Source organism: Leucopleurus acutus, assembly GCF_964270905.1.
Source record: "Leucopleurus acutus genome assembly, chromosome: 8".
NCBI classification, from domain to species: domain Eukaryota; kingdom Metazoa; phylum Chordata; class Mammalia; order Artiodactyla; family Delphinidae; genus Leucopleurus; species Leucopleurus acutus.
In genome coordinates, this window is record NC_139151.1 from 6,443,295 (window position 1) to 6,458,144 (window position 14,850).

Sequence of the window (14,850 nt, forward strand, 5' to 3'; positions counted from 1 at the left end):
TATAGAATGTACGCTGTACATATTCTTTGTCCCCAAAATACCACTTTTGTCATTTAATGGGAGGAGGAAATATTTTAGGAACTTTTATAATGACAAGGAATTGGGAGCAAATAAACTTTACGGTAATAAGAGGCTCATTAATAAAGGTAGGATGCATGCATACAATAGAATCCTCGACAGCTGGATACTTCGGGATGTACGGCTATATTTATTGACATAGAAGACTATCCATGACATCATGCAAATGTCAGTGAACAAAGCAGATTGCAGAACAGCAGGTAGAGAATAATATCGTGAAGGTAAAATTCTGATCATGTGTACGGACACATTAAAAAATACCCAGCAGAACGCTGAATAAAGTATCAGTACAATTATCTCCAGATGGTAGAATTTCAGGTGATTTTGACATTCGTGATAGACTTTTCTGTATTTTTCTTGTAATTTTTCTCAATAAATATATATATATTTTGGCAAAAATTATTTTCAAAAGAAAACATTTTGAAGTGTGGTTTATGGGGTTGTTTACCTAAAGGCATAGTCTTTCTTTGAAGAGCATGTAACCCCAATGAAAAACCCTTACATGATGTCACAGTTATCGCCTAGACATGCAGCCAAGCAGGGGCAGAGTTGGTAGGAACTGGATTCAGCTTCCACTAAGCCTGGTCTCTGAGATTCCCTGCTCTTCTGCTACCTTGGCCTGAAACACCTCTCCAAGTCCCCGCCTCCCTTCCTTCTGTGTATCACCCTCCCCGCCCCTGGAGAGACCTGGATGGAAGGAAGTGTCAGTCTGTAGATCCTGGCCTGGGTCCTGGGCTTGTTCGGGGCAGGAGTCTCCAGGGGCGGTCATGTGTTTTAGGAAGAATCGAGATCTCCCCAGAGTCCCAAAGGCTTTACTGGATGTGAGATGCCCGCGGAAACCAAACCGCTACCTGTTTTTCCCTCTGCACGGTTTGCCCATTTTTATCCTGAAAGTCCAGGGTGGTGAGGATAGACAGGAGAGGTGGCTGGTGGGCTAGTGTCAGTCCCAGCTTGGCCCGAGTCTTCGCCCCACCCCCGTAAAAAAAGGGGCTTAAATGAGTTCAGGTGTTTGTAAAAATTTTGTAACTTACACTCTCACCTTCAACAGTTATTTGCATGCCAGCTGCCTATCAACACTGGCCTAGGATCTAGGGATTCGGAGTGAAGAAATACACTAAACTTTGTCCTCGACAGACTTAACTTCTAGTGGGGTGGGAGTCGGGGACACAAGAAAGAAGCAGCCAAGTGTCAGACCAGGATCAGGAAGCTGCTGTTTACACGAGGTGGTTGAAAGGCTTCTGGATGAGGCGACATTGAATGGCTAGTGAATAAAGGGAAAGAGTTCTCACTTAGAAAGGGATCACGAAACAAACCTATTACTTCCAGTGAATCTCCATCCAGATCTGCAATCTATTCAGAGTCTCTGATTGGAGAATCGAATACATTTACTTCTGATCTATCTCTTACATGTTCAGTCTTGCGAGACCAATTTATTTGTTCTTTCATTCATTCACTAACTGAAAAAAAAATTCTCTGATACCCCTCAGTCTGTCTTACATTCTGGAGATACAAAGATGAAAAAAGCATAGTGTCTGCCTTCAGGTAGCTCTGAGTTGAGTGGGAGAGGCGGGTAGAAACAGGCATTTATAAAACAGTATGTTGTGCGCAGTGAGGGAAACACACGTGGGGAACACAGAGAAGGGACAGCCAGCCCAGGCTGGGATGAACAGCAGTTCAAGAAGGATCCCTGGTGGCTAAAACTTCTGAGATGAATCTAAAAGCTTCAGGAGAAGGGGTTAGTTAGTCCTGAGGAGCAGGGGGGTAGCAAGGCGTTTCTAACAGAGGTGATCGGGGGAGAAGGGCAGGGACGTGAGAAATAACACAGGGAAAACAACAGAGTTCTAGTTAGAGGAGTGGAGACATCAGTGCGGTGGTGAGGAATGAGCTACAGTGGGTCCTGGAGGCCGGGGAGGACCACTTGGGTCCTGGAGGCCGGGGAGGACCACTTGGGTCCTGGAGACCAGGGAGGACCACTTGGGTCCTGGAGACCAGGGAGGACCACTTGGGTCCTGGAGGTTGGGGAGGACCACTTGGGTCCTGGAGGCCGGGGAGGACCACTTGGGTCCTGGAGGCCGGGGAGGACCACTTGGGTCCTGGAGGCCGGGGAGGACCACTTGGGTCCTGGAGACCAGGGAGGACCACTTGGGTCCTGGAGGTTGGGGAGGACCACTTGGGTCCTGGAGGCCGGGGAGGACCACTTGGGTCCTGGAGGCCGGGGAGGACCACTTGGGTCCTGGAGACCAGGGAGGACCACTTGGGTCCTGGAGGCCGGGGAGGACCACTTGGGTCCTGGAGGTTGGGGAGGACCACTTGGGTCCTGGAGACCAGGGAGGACCACTTGGGTCCTGGAGGCTGGGGAGGACCACTTGGGTTCTGGAGGTCGTGGAGGACCACTTGGGTCCTGGAGGTCAGGGAGAACCACTTGGGTCCTGGAGGCCGGGGAGGACCACTTGGGTCCTGGAGGCCGGGGAGGACCACTTGGGTCCTGGAGGTTGGGGAGGACCACTTGGGTCCTGGAGACCAGGGAGGACCACTTGGGTCCTGGAGGCCGGGGAGGACCACTTGGGTCCTGGAGGCCGGGGAGGACCACTTGGGTCCTGGAGGTTGGGGAGGACCACTTGGGTCCTGGAGACCAGGGAGGACCACTTGGGTCCTGGAGGTTGGGGAGGACCACTTGGGTCCTGGAGGCCGGGGAGGACCACTTGGGTCCTGGAGGCTGGGGAGGATCACTTGGGTCCTGGAGGTCAGGGAGAACCACTTGGGTCCTGGAGGTCAGGGAGGACCACTTGGGTCCTGGAGGCTGGGGAGGACCACTTGGGTCCTGGAGGCCGGGGAGGACCACTTGGGTCCTGGAGACCAGGGAGGACCACTTGGGTCCTGGAGACCAGGGAGGACCACTTGGGTCCTGGAGGTTGGGGAGGACCACTTGGGTCCTGGAGGCTGGGGAGGACCACTTGGGTTCTGGAGGTCGTGGAGGACCACTTGGGTCCTGGAGGTCAGGGAGGACCACTTGGGTCCTGGAGGCCGGGGAGGACCACTTGGGTCCTGGAGGCCGGGGAGGACCACTTGGGTCCTGGAGGTTGGGGAGGACCACTTGGGTCCTGGAGGTTGGGGAGGACCACTTGGGTCCTGGAGACCAGGGAGGACCACTTGGGTCCTGGAGGTTGGGGAGGACCACTTGGGTCCTGGAGGTTGGGGAGGACCACTTGGGTCCTGGAGGCTGGGGAGGACCACTTGGGTTCTGGAGGTCGTGGAGGACCACTTGGGTCCTGGAGGTCAGGGAGAACCACTTGGGTCCTGGAGGTCGGGGAGGACCACTTGGGTCCTGGAGGCCGGGGAGGACCACTTGGGTCCTGGAGGCTGGGGAGGACCACTTGGGTTCTGGAGGTCGTGGAGGACCACTTGGGTCCTGGAGGTCAGGGAGAACCACTTGGGTCCTGGAGGCCGGGGAGGACCACTTGGGTCCTGGAGGTCAGGGAGGACCACTTGGGTCCTGGAGGCCGGGGAGGACCACTTGGGTCCTGGAGGCTGGGGAGGACCACTTGGGTCCTGGAGGTCAGGGAGGGCCACTTGGGTCCTGGAGGCCAGGGAGGACCACAGCTGGGAGCCCAGCTGCCTCTTAAGCACAAACTCACTGAGGACAACTTTACTCTGCTGCTCCGGCACTGCTGGTCTCATTCAAGGAAATGAACGCAGTTCTTCACGGCTCTCTGTTACCAAGGGTTGAAACCATTTCTGCATTCAGACAAGCCTCCGGATGCCTCTAGGCTGGGGAGTAAATCTGAACTCACACAGTTGTTTTGTGTTTAGGCATAAATGTTTATAATGCCAAGACAAAAAAGTCTGTCCAGCCGATGTCCAAATAGCTGTCATGTGGGAGGGAATTCTCCTCGGCCAACACGTCAAAAAACTTTTTTTTTTACCCAAACAGTTTTTCTGAAAGGGTTTACATCTACAGCAGCTGGTCTGTGTCACCACCTACAAGTGGAAACAGGGTGGGTTCTTTTTTTCTTTCTCCAGAAAATAATGAAGCGGTCATCCATTTCTGTCCCAGAGTTATTTCCTGAGATGAGAACCCTTGAGTGCCCTGGCAACTCCCTCTTTCCAGCTTCCTCCACGGGCAAAGGACTTTTCCCCAAGGGGAGCGTCAGTCACAGAGCATGAAGCTTCGAGAATTCAGCCCAGCTCAGGACGGACCACATGTGGGCCCACGGGGTTCCTCACTCACTCTGTCCATCCGAAAGAGAAAACACATTTCCCCTAAACCTTTTTCCCAGCTCCGAGGAGAGTTGTTAGGAGGAGGAAGGTTGCTCTTGGTTGCCTCTGAGCTGGGCTTCAGGACAAGGCTGCTGATTCCAAAAGTGCTTTCTTTTACAGAGGTGTAAGTCTAACAGGAATTCAGATGGGTAGAGGTCTTTTGCTGCTCCTGAGAGTCTAGGGAGGACCCGTAGGGCCATGTGGTCACACCTCGCACTGTGCAGTCTTCCATGGTTTCCTGCTCCCCAGCCTTTGGCAAAACGGACTGCTTATTTTCTTCCATATTGTTGGTAACCTCCTCACCACCTTGTATTTTAGTTCTGTGGGAGCCCGTCTTCCCCACTGCCTGCAGATGGAGATCTGTCTGTCTCAGCTTTGTCCCGGATCTGATAGAACGTAAGGTCCAAGAGGTGCGGGGTCTTTGTGTACCTGTGTATCTCCAGCACCCACATAGCAGGCACAGGGTAATTATTTACTGAATGATTAACAAGTTCCTGGCAAAGGAAGCCTTTGACGTGCCTGTTGAATAAATAATTGGGGTCTGTGATGACTCAGGGGGCCTGGGGGGGGCTTTTTGGAGGAAATTGGAGGGCTGGATGGGTTGCGCAAAGCAGCACTGCCACACCTGGACATTTCCCAAAGGTTTAGGCTGCCCTGTGGGTCCCTGGAGGGATGAGCAACTTTTCCCTACGGACTCAGATCTTGGTTATGCCGTTCTCAGTATGACACAATCTATGTTGTCAACGTTGAAGTCTCATCTCTGAGTAGATCCAAAACTGTGAAGTGCAGGTGGATGGGTGAATGATGACTCATTAGGACTGTAAAATTTGAATTTAAGACGAAAAGCAGCAACGCTTCTGTACAGTATATGGGCGGTGTCCACACCGACCTGTGGTCGGCTGCTTCTTACTCCAGGCCCTCTACCCAGCGCGGGGTCTGATACTTGGTAGCTGCTTACTGTTTTTAGAAAGAAGCACCGAAGAGGGGACCACGGCTCCAGATGGGAACAGTGTCCTTGGACTAGAGACTTGGATCTTTTTCTACTCTTCCGCTTTGCCACCCGGGAATTCTTCCTAAGGGCCATTTTTGGCAATCAAGTCCCTGAAAAACTAGAAAACAACATCTTGAGAAACATAGGTACCCTTAGCTATTTTACTTTTTAAAAATTAATATTAATTTGACGGCTTCTACTTTGGGGAGAAAAGACATCATAAAAAGGTGCCGTTTTAGTTAAAAACAATAGGCACAGCTCTGGGATAATTTACGTCTTCAGAAGATTTTTAACTTACTTCTCAACTGTATGATATTAGTTGCTATGTGATGGTAGCCCTTAGTATAACTTTGTAGTGCAGAACTTTAATTATGTTATTTATTTATTTTTGAAGTCTAGCTTTTTTTTTTCTTCTCCTTGGCCACACCGCGTGGCATGTGGCATCTTAGTTCCCCAACCAGGGATCAAACCTGTGCCCACTGCAGTGGAAGCACGGAGTCTTAACCACTGGACCACCAGGGAAGTCCCTTAACTATGTTATTTAAATACATTTCATATGAGAGAAGATATATACGCTCATTGGCTGTCAAGCTGTATCAAGATGGTGAACAAAGTTGTAAATTGAACATAAGACATATTGTATTCTTTATATTTCTTGAAATGGGGTCAGTGGCTTTAATTATTCCCAAGAATAAAGGAAAAGGACAGACAAGTACAAAGTGGAAAGTAGCTAAGTGTAAACTCAAATGCACTCCCTAACAATAGGAATTTGGCCTCTGAATGACATATCTAGGAATTTAATCTTCTAAATCATTGAAGAAAGACATTTTTTTAGTGTGTAATATTGAACTTATGAAAGTGTGTAAACTAGTGTACTTTAGAGAGCGTTTGGCTCAACAGAAATGTTTGTATATAAACGATTTTCCTGATGACCGACAGCTAACTGGAAAGTCCCTTCAGCTAGAACATTCCTCAAACGTGATGGTCATTCAGACTTTGAATGGAGATAGTAGCTCTCAACAAGACATTTAATTAGCCCTTCTCCTTTTTTCAAGATGGATAATATTCACTCCCCTTTTCGGGTCTTCTCTCTGTTTATCTGTCTCAGGGTCCTGGTTGACATGCCTCCTCAACGGAGGTTTTCCATCCCTCTTTTCTCCAATCCTTTCTCTATTCCGTCCTTCATCAGTTGATAAATGCCACACTTCGTATGGAGGGCCAGACCTGGTTGGGGTGGAGGGAGGGAGATACAGGAATGGAAATGCTTTTTAAAAAGACACACAAGACCCATTCCTGCCCAGAAACCCCCTGAAGGGTCTTTTTATGAACTCTGACTGCTTACTGTCTGCAGCAGCCGTCACCATCCAGGCTACCTTGCAGTCAGGGGACTGGCTCTGTCTGGGGTCTGCCTTACTCTCTGTTGACCACTTTGTTTCTCTACGTTTTAATTTCTTTCTCTGTAATACAAAGAAGTGAACGCCATGGTTCCTAAGGAGACCTGCTCCGAGCCCTCCTTTGGTCGCTGGTCCACACATGTTCTGCACCCAGTGGCTCAGTGAATGCTTTTTCCCACACAGGTGCTGACGGCGTGATGAGCTACTTTGTGGAGTCTGCAGTGAGTGGCCCTGCCCCCTACTCAGCAGTGCGACCTGCAGCAGCGGTAAGTGGGACCCCTTCCCTGCCCTCCCCCTGCCCACCGTGCCGTCCCCTCTCCTCCCTCGGTTCCTGCTTTCTGATCTCCTAGACAGAAGCAGCTGGGGACCCAACTCCACAGTTGGAATGAGCTTTGAGTTTTTTGGAGGGGCTACATTGTGAGATTATCTGTCTTTTTATCACCGTATAAAGTAAAACATCCGAGACTGATAGATTTACTGAGAAAGATTTTTGTGTTGCAGAGAATATGACTCAAACACGAGTAACGGTTAAAGCCAGGTGATTTTTCACAGCTCAGTTCATTTGGTGAAGGTTTTTCACACATTGACGTACGTTACACCTATTCTTAGCATAATTGAACTTATTTTTCTTCTCATACATAAAAGCTAAAATATACAAGCTTTCTAATAACAGAATTTGAAACTGGAAATAAGATACAGCAACAAATTAGTAGGAAAAATTCCTGAGTCCTAGAATAAGAGGGGTAAAAGGAACTTTAAAATTGGACTAAAGGTTTTTTGCTCTTAGGGAAGAAGGCTCTCACCCAAGCTATGTGCTGACCAGTTGAAATATTCAGCTAAATTTCTTATAAATTTACTGTGTGAGAGATCCCGTAATGCTGTCATTCACTGATTCCAATGTTAAGTGAACTTTTAATATTAGCATTGAATCATTAACTGTTGATTCTAAATTCTGCGTGTTTTTGTGTAGAGATAGCCAGCATAAATGTTGAACTTTTTTTACTTAATCTGGATATGGACAGATAAGTTTACTGTTAACTCTTCCAAATACGTTTATGGGTCTATATAGACTCCAGTCTACCAGAGCTCTTTTTTGACTGCAGGCTTTGTCCAGTCTGAGGTTCTGCAGAATTTTTAACTGGTACCCTTCAGTTTGCCATGACCTCTCACTGTAATTGTATATCAAAAGATCTGACGTGTTTGAAAATTATTTTCTGTAGTATTGAAAAAATAATTACTTAAAAAGGTATTTTATGTTCAAGGAATGATTAACACGTCTTTCTTCACTGGCTGTTCTGTAATACATATTTCTTCTTTTTTAAGTGGCTTCTGTTTTCATATAAACGCCATTCACTATTAAAAAATTAGAATCAGGAAAACGTTTAGAGTACAATTTACTTCAGAAATATGTGTAAAACACACACACACACAACAAGTCCAGACCAAAAGTTATTCCATTCCGCTTAGAAATTGCCAAGAGGCTGCTAAGGTCCACAGGGCTGGAGGCATTGCCAGGGATGCCAGGGAAAGGCTCCTTCTGCTTCTCACACAAAGGTTATCATCTAAGGTCAGCACAAATGACACTAAAGTTTTCTTAAAGGTGATTTTGTAGGGATTTGTTAAAATAAACAAGGATATTGTGATTTCAGGGCAAAATGTGTCATTGACTTGGAAAGGTAGATTTAAAAGCCAGCCTATGCATATACACTGAGAAAACCATAATTCAAAAAGAGTCATGTTCATTGCAGCTCTATTTACACTAGCCAGGACACGGAAACAACCTAACTGTCCATCGACAGACGAATGGATAAAGAAGATGTGGCACATATATACCACGGAATACTACTCAGCCATGAAAAGAAACGAAATCGAGTTATCTGTAGTGAGGTGGATGGACCTAGAGTCTGTCCTACAGAGTGAAGTCAGTCAGAAAGAGAAAAACAAATACCGTATGCTAACGCATATGTATGGAATCTAAAAACAATGATTCTGATGAACCTAGGGGCAGGACAGGAATTAAAAAAAAAAATGCCAGCCTAATTCTTCTTGCCCATATTGTAATCCAATTAAAAAAGTTTAATAACCTGTCGGAAAAAGTGATGCCACGCGAATTTGCATTTATTTTATTTTAGGCACTGAAATAAATTTTATTACACGTATACACATTGCAGGTATAATATTAAGTTATCCTAGACAGGGCATCTGGAAAGTGTATGAGATTTAGAAAAAAACCAAGAACAACTCTTAAGTGTGTATTTTCAACTGAAGACCCCAGCCCTGGCTGAATACCCTGGATATTTTTAAGGCCTTTTGAATGGTTTCCACTGGTTTCACAACAAAGAACCCATTTATCCCCAAACCCAGCAGCCATACCTGAAAAACGTTATCAGCACGTGGGATCCTTTTCACTCCCATATTTCAGAGTTGCTTGGGTAATAGCAGAAAGTTACATGGGAGAACTTCTATGTCATTGTTCTAGCACTTTTGCTCATAACTTCTCTGTGGGCCTCAGTTTCTCCATCACTGGAACTGGTTAGGCAAATTTTCAGAACCATAGAACATGCAGAAAAGTCCTCGGACTTCTTCACTGACGTCCTTTTCAATTAAAAAAAAAAAAAAAGGTAAATAGGGCTTCCCTGGTGGCGCAGTGGTTGAGAGTCCGCCTGCCGATGCAGGGGACACGGGTTTGTGCCCCGGTCCGGGAAGATCCCACATGCTGCGGAGCGGCTGAGCCCGTAAGCCATGGCCGCTGAGCCTGCGCGTCCGGAGCCTGTGCTCCGCGATGAGAGAGGCCACAACAGTGAGAGGCCCGCACACCGCAAAAAAAAAAAAAAAAAAGGTAAATAAAATTGGTGAGTACAAGCTCAAGTTCAATGAGCCAGCTCCTACAGACAACCTCCATCCAACTTTAGGCTGGGCTGTAATAACAGTCAAAGAATTTGTACATTGTCTACAGAATATAACTTTGGGACATTGGCATATGAGAGAAACTAGCAAACCTCACACTCTCAACCCCAATCTAGGCTTCGTGGAGGAGAGAGTACAGCTTCATTGACTTTCCCAGACAAGAACTTTAACGTCCCAGGCACCTGGGTCTTCTCGGTTCTGTTGGAGCCTGACTGTCTGGAGCTCAACCAGTGGTGCTTAATCTGATCATTCAGGTCCTCCTGGCCGGCGCCCTGGTCTCTGGGTTAGTTAGCCTGGGCCACCAAGAAGAGAAGCTGTCCCAGGCATGGGAAGTTTGAGGGTGAAAGGAAAACCATAAGGACAGTGGGTTTTTAATCTGGGGCTGATTTTTTTAAACATCTTTATTGGAGTATAATTTCTTTACAATCTGGGGGCGATTTTGTCCCCAGGGGATATTTGGTGATATTTTTGCTTGTCAAAACTTGACGGGCACGGGTGCTCTTGGCCAGAGGGTAGAGGCCGGGGTGCAGCTAGGCATCCTGCACCGCACGGTCCAGTTCTCCATGACAAAGAATTGTCCAGCCTCAAATGTCAGTAGTGCCGAGGTTGAGAAGCCCTGCCCTAGAATACACACAAGATCAGGTTTGAAGGTGGGGAGGTACTGTGTGTATTTACTTGTAATTATTGCGTTAGAAAGGGAAATCTTAAAAAAGAAAAAAAAGTGAGACTATATCCATGTTATGAGGGGTTCTGCTAAGCAGGCTGCTTTAGTTGTACAAGAAACAATCTTCTAAACTAGGACACGGATATTTTCCAGGCTCTGAAGACTGCTAAATCTCAGATTCCTTTTTTGTGTGTTAGAGGTAGCATTAGTGTGATGTGATCATTTGCCGTACCAGGGGAAGCCTTAAAATAATCACAGCAACAGTTGTAAAATTCATCCCATACTTCGGGTACTGGCCATTGTACACAGAGCTCACATTATCTGCCTCGGGACCCCTTTGTCAAAAGCAGGACACAAGTTCTCTCCCTTGTAAGGTCAGCCTCTCGGGAGACCTTCATGAAAGAAGTGATATCACAGCTGGGGTGGCAGGGAAATGACACTTCTGGAAGTTGTCTGGCCATTGTGTTGGAGGGGGTGACGTTTTCAGGTACTTATATGGGTTGTGTGTCAGGGACCCTTTCATCCAAGGGGAGGAAGCGCTCCTTCCTGTTATGCTGGCTCAGTGAGCCCGCCGTGAGCCCTGGAAGTCCCTCGAAGCCCTGGTCCTCTCCTGCGTCATCCTCCCCTTCATGCCGCTGAGTCCGCAGAGCTGGGGGAGGGCCGGCATAGGAGGATGGGCTGCCCCTCATTTTGACCAAACACGTCCTTGTCCTTGGCTACCTCCCCAGCAAGGAGGATGCGGAGGAGGTCCTTGAGGATCGACGGCCCCTGAGCCATGTGAGCTTTAGGAAGCACCTTGAACTGTACAGAGGGAAGGAATAGACGACCGCCCACTCACCTGCTCTCAGCGCTCAGGCCTTTGGGAATATAGCGATATGCCGGGCAAGTAACTGTCCAGGGGGCCAGACCACATGGAAGGCTCCGAGCCTTCCATCCTGGGCCAGGCAGCTGTGGGACACAGCCCGGCCATGTACCATGGAAGGCACTTAGGCTTTGGAGTCAGAAAGACCTGAGTTAAATTCTGGTCTGTTACTCCTCAGCCATGTGACCTTGGGCACATTACTCCCTCTGAACCTCAATGTCCTCATCTGTAAGATAAGCACAGAGTGTAACTTACCATAGCAGGTCATTGTGATACCAGCCACAAACATGACCTCAGTTAATTCCCTTTCCCTGTGTTTACCATCACTTCTCTATGTTTCTCTGGATTATTTGATCGTGTGAGATGGCCACATACAGGGAGGAGTGGAGATGGTTCCACTGATTGCCCATACAAGGGTGTTTCCAGAGCAAGATGGGGCTCTGGGGGTCAAGATGGAGACATTCTTGTTGAGAAACCTCCTTGCTTCATCAGTACCCTGCACTAGAAATAGCTCTCCTGCCACCAGATCAAAGTTCTCTTGTAATGGGCTGGTGGTTTACAACCCCATTGTGTAAACAGACCTGGTTCTCTTATCTTGAGTAATTGCAGTTTAATTGGGCTTCCTTGGGAAGCAATTCCCTTCTTAGCCAGTGCTGTTCTCACTCTTCACCTCCACCCCACATGCCTTAGGATGTGTTCACAGGGGTGTCTGTGCAGTCCCTGCGCTTCTTGGGAATTTGGGAAGGGCTGGTGCTCGTTTCTATGAAACTTAGCGCACATGCCTTTTCCTTCTCTCTGGGAATCCTGGAGAGCAGTGGATCAGGTATTCCAGATTAGAGAAATGAGAATACAGAAAAAGAAATTTAGAATGTAAATGGAAACTGGAAAAGAAAATTTTTTCTTGTCACTTGGGGTGGTGATGGCTTTGCCTCTGGAGAGGTCGCTGGAACATTATGTTTAAGAAATGATCTATAGCCGTAACTCTTAGTGGGAGTCAGAAAATGTGAAGGAAAAAAGAGAGATGTGTATTTTTCCAGCATCTTAGAAAGTGGGGATTTTCTAAGATACTGTGTTTAGTTAGCACAAACTGGAGAATTTTAGAGCCAGACTATAACCTAGAGGCCATCTCCTAATATCAGGAAATTTAGGTCCCGAGAGGTTAAATTAAGTTGCCTGAGCTTAGAAGTATGGTCTGGAATATGGTCCAGATCTCCCGGCTCCTGGTTTAGGAAACTCCTTACCATCAAACGCATCTTGATCATTCTTAAGAAATGTGGAGATGGATGAGAATTTATGACAATTCATGGATTCATATGCTTTATTCATACTGAATTGAATTTAGGACAAAAAACCCCCAGAACTCCATTTTGTAGAGCGCTGAGCAAATCGAAATTCCTGCCCAGTTTTTCCACCATGGGAGGTTCTCCCAATGTCCTATCAGGAGGCTCTGAGTCAGCTTCACCCTCTGTCTCCACACTTGGGATGGATGCCTGGGGCTGGCACCCCGTGGAGTCGCTGGGAGTCTGAAGGCTTCCCGCTAAGCGAGTGGAAGCTGATGTGTGACACGCATCACACCCCGTATCTCTCAGCAAGAGAATGTCAAGTCCAGGCGCCCAGAACTGGGGCAGGTCCCACCGAGTAATATCTTGAGTGGAGGGGGCTGTGGTCTCAGGCTGGCGTGAGAAGCTGCAGTGTCGGTCACTGCCCCCCTCCCCCACCTTGGTCTGCAGCCCCAGGCCTGGGGGCGTCTCAGGGCGGCCTCAGCTGTGGAGGCCAAGCACAGCTTTTCATGGAGAGCAGAATCTGCTGTTCCCATCTCTGTTCTCTCTGTGCTTCAGATTCTCTTTTGTCTCAGAAACCTACAGTGGTCTGGCCTGCCCTTTCGCCAAGGCCCAAGCCCATCACTCTTATTGTTTTAAAAAGAATTTCCTGGCCTTGAGTCTAAAATTAAATCGCCCTTTGAGGGTTTCCTATTTTGTCTGTTCCTGCCTCTCCTGTGGCTGCAGCACCCTCGCCCCCTCCCCCTTGGTGGGAGAGCTGAGGGGTGTTTCCGTGTTGCCTCTTTCCTTTCTCGAGGGAGCAGGATGCATGTGCCCTCCTGAAGCAGAGGTGCCCCAGATACAGTTTGCCCCAGACTCCTCCCCAGCGATGCCAAAGCGCTTCTCTGTGAATGTAAAGAGGTGCTGACTGGTCTAGCATCTTCTGAGGATGAGGAAGTCCAGACTCGATGACAGGTCTGCGGAGTCGGTCAGGCCAGCCTGGGAGGGCAACTGCCTGCAACGAGGTGAAAGGTTTTAAGATGAGAAGTTCCCCGTTTATTGCACAGACTTGCGCCTAGCATGTGAGAGCCCCTGGGCGGTTCAGCAGCTAGGCAGGCACTTCCTAACTCTACTTTCTCTACTGAAAAATGGGAAAGGTGCTGGCAGAACGGCATGACCGACATGAAGGTGTTAATGCATTTCAAGGGGACCTTGTATGTCATGAATCTAAATGATGACAACTTCCGGTTCTCTAGGCTTTTTTTTTCCACCCTGGGGTGGTTTTTTTTTTAAATCAAATGAAGGTTGTCAGTTACAAGATCAGGAGAAAGAATGTGGATGGATCAGCAGAAAGGAGACTTGCAGTTGGAAAGGAACTTGGTGATCACTGGGGCCAACCTCCTCAGGAAGCAAAGGTTTAAGGAGGTTAAGAGATGGGCTGGAGGCTACGCAGCTCCTTAGGGGCAGAGCAGGACTCAGACCCAGGCTTCCTGATTTCCAGTCTCCTGTCTTCCTACCGGAGGGTATGAACATCTATGCCAGGCCTAGAATGATGCGGAGTTATCCCCGTGGATGGCAAACCCCTGTACTCATCCATTCAATGTTAACTCAGCTTTGCGTCTGGGCATGTATATTTTTTTAAGCAGCAGGATCTAGAAATATTTATGTGTCTTATATGTTTACGGCCCAGTACTAAGGCTAAACCCTAAAATTCTGAAGTCGGTTAAGGGAAAGACAGATGCACTCCCACAGAGTTTGTGCTCTGAGTGACACATACACGAGAAGGGTCAGGAAGGGTTTGCGGAGCAAATGCCTGGACATTTAAGACTGCTTGGCTCAAGACAGAAACGAGCTCTTACAGAAGCGCGGCCGCCATCAGTTTGCGATGTAGTGTTGAAAAACTACTCCCCTGTTCCCTCTTTTCCAATTGGGGGGGTCTTTGGAGGGGGTGGAGGGAAGGAAGCCTCTGGGCAGAGGCAATGCTGGGAGGTTTGGCAGGGCTGGGGGGTAGGTGAAGAGCAGCCACAGGGAGGGGGCCGCGTGGGTGGGGCGGGGAGACGGAGGTCCCTGGTGGAAGCATCGGAGAGGGGAACCGGCAGGACAGGGCAACAAGGGGGACATAATACCATACATGAAGCCCTGACTGCAGCAGGGGGGCGGTGGTCAGCTGTGGTGGTGACGTCACAGCTGGCTCACATTGGAGCAGAGACAAGTGCGTGTCCCTCGTCCTAGTAGTTTCCAGACTTCAGGGCTTTTATGCTATTTCTTTCCAGGATCAGAAAGCAAAGCATTGAGGCTGCAGGCTCGAGTCCTCTGAAGCCTGTCAGAGGACAAGGACAGCAGTGCTGGTCCCTGGAGATGGGGTGGGGAGGCTCATCACAGCGTGTGACACAGCAGGGCAGGAGTGCACACTCTCCTGAGACACCTAGGGGACCCAG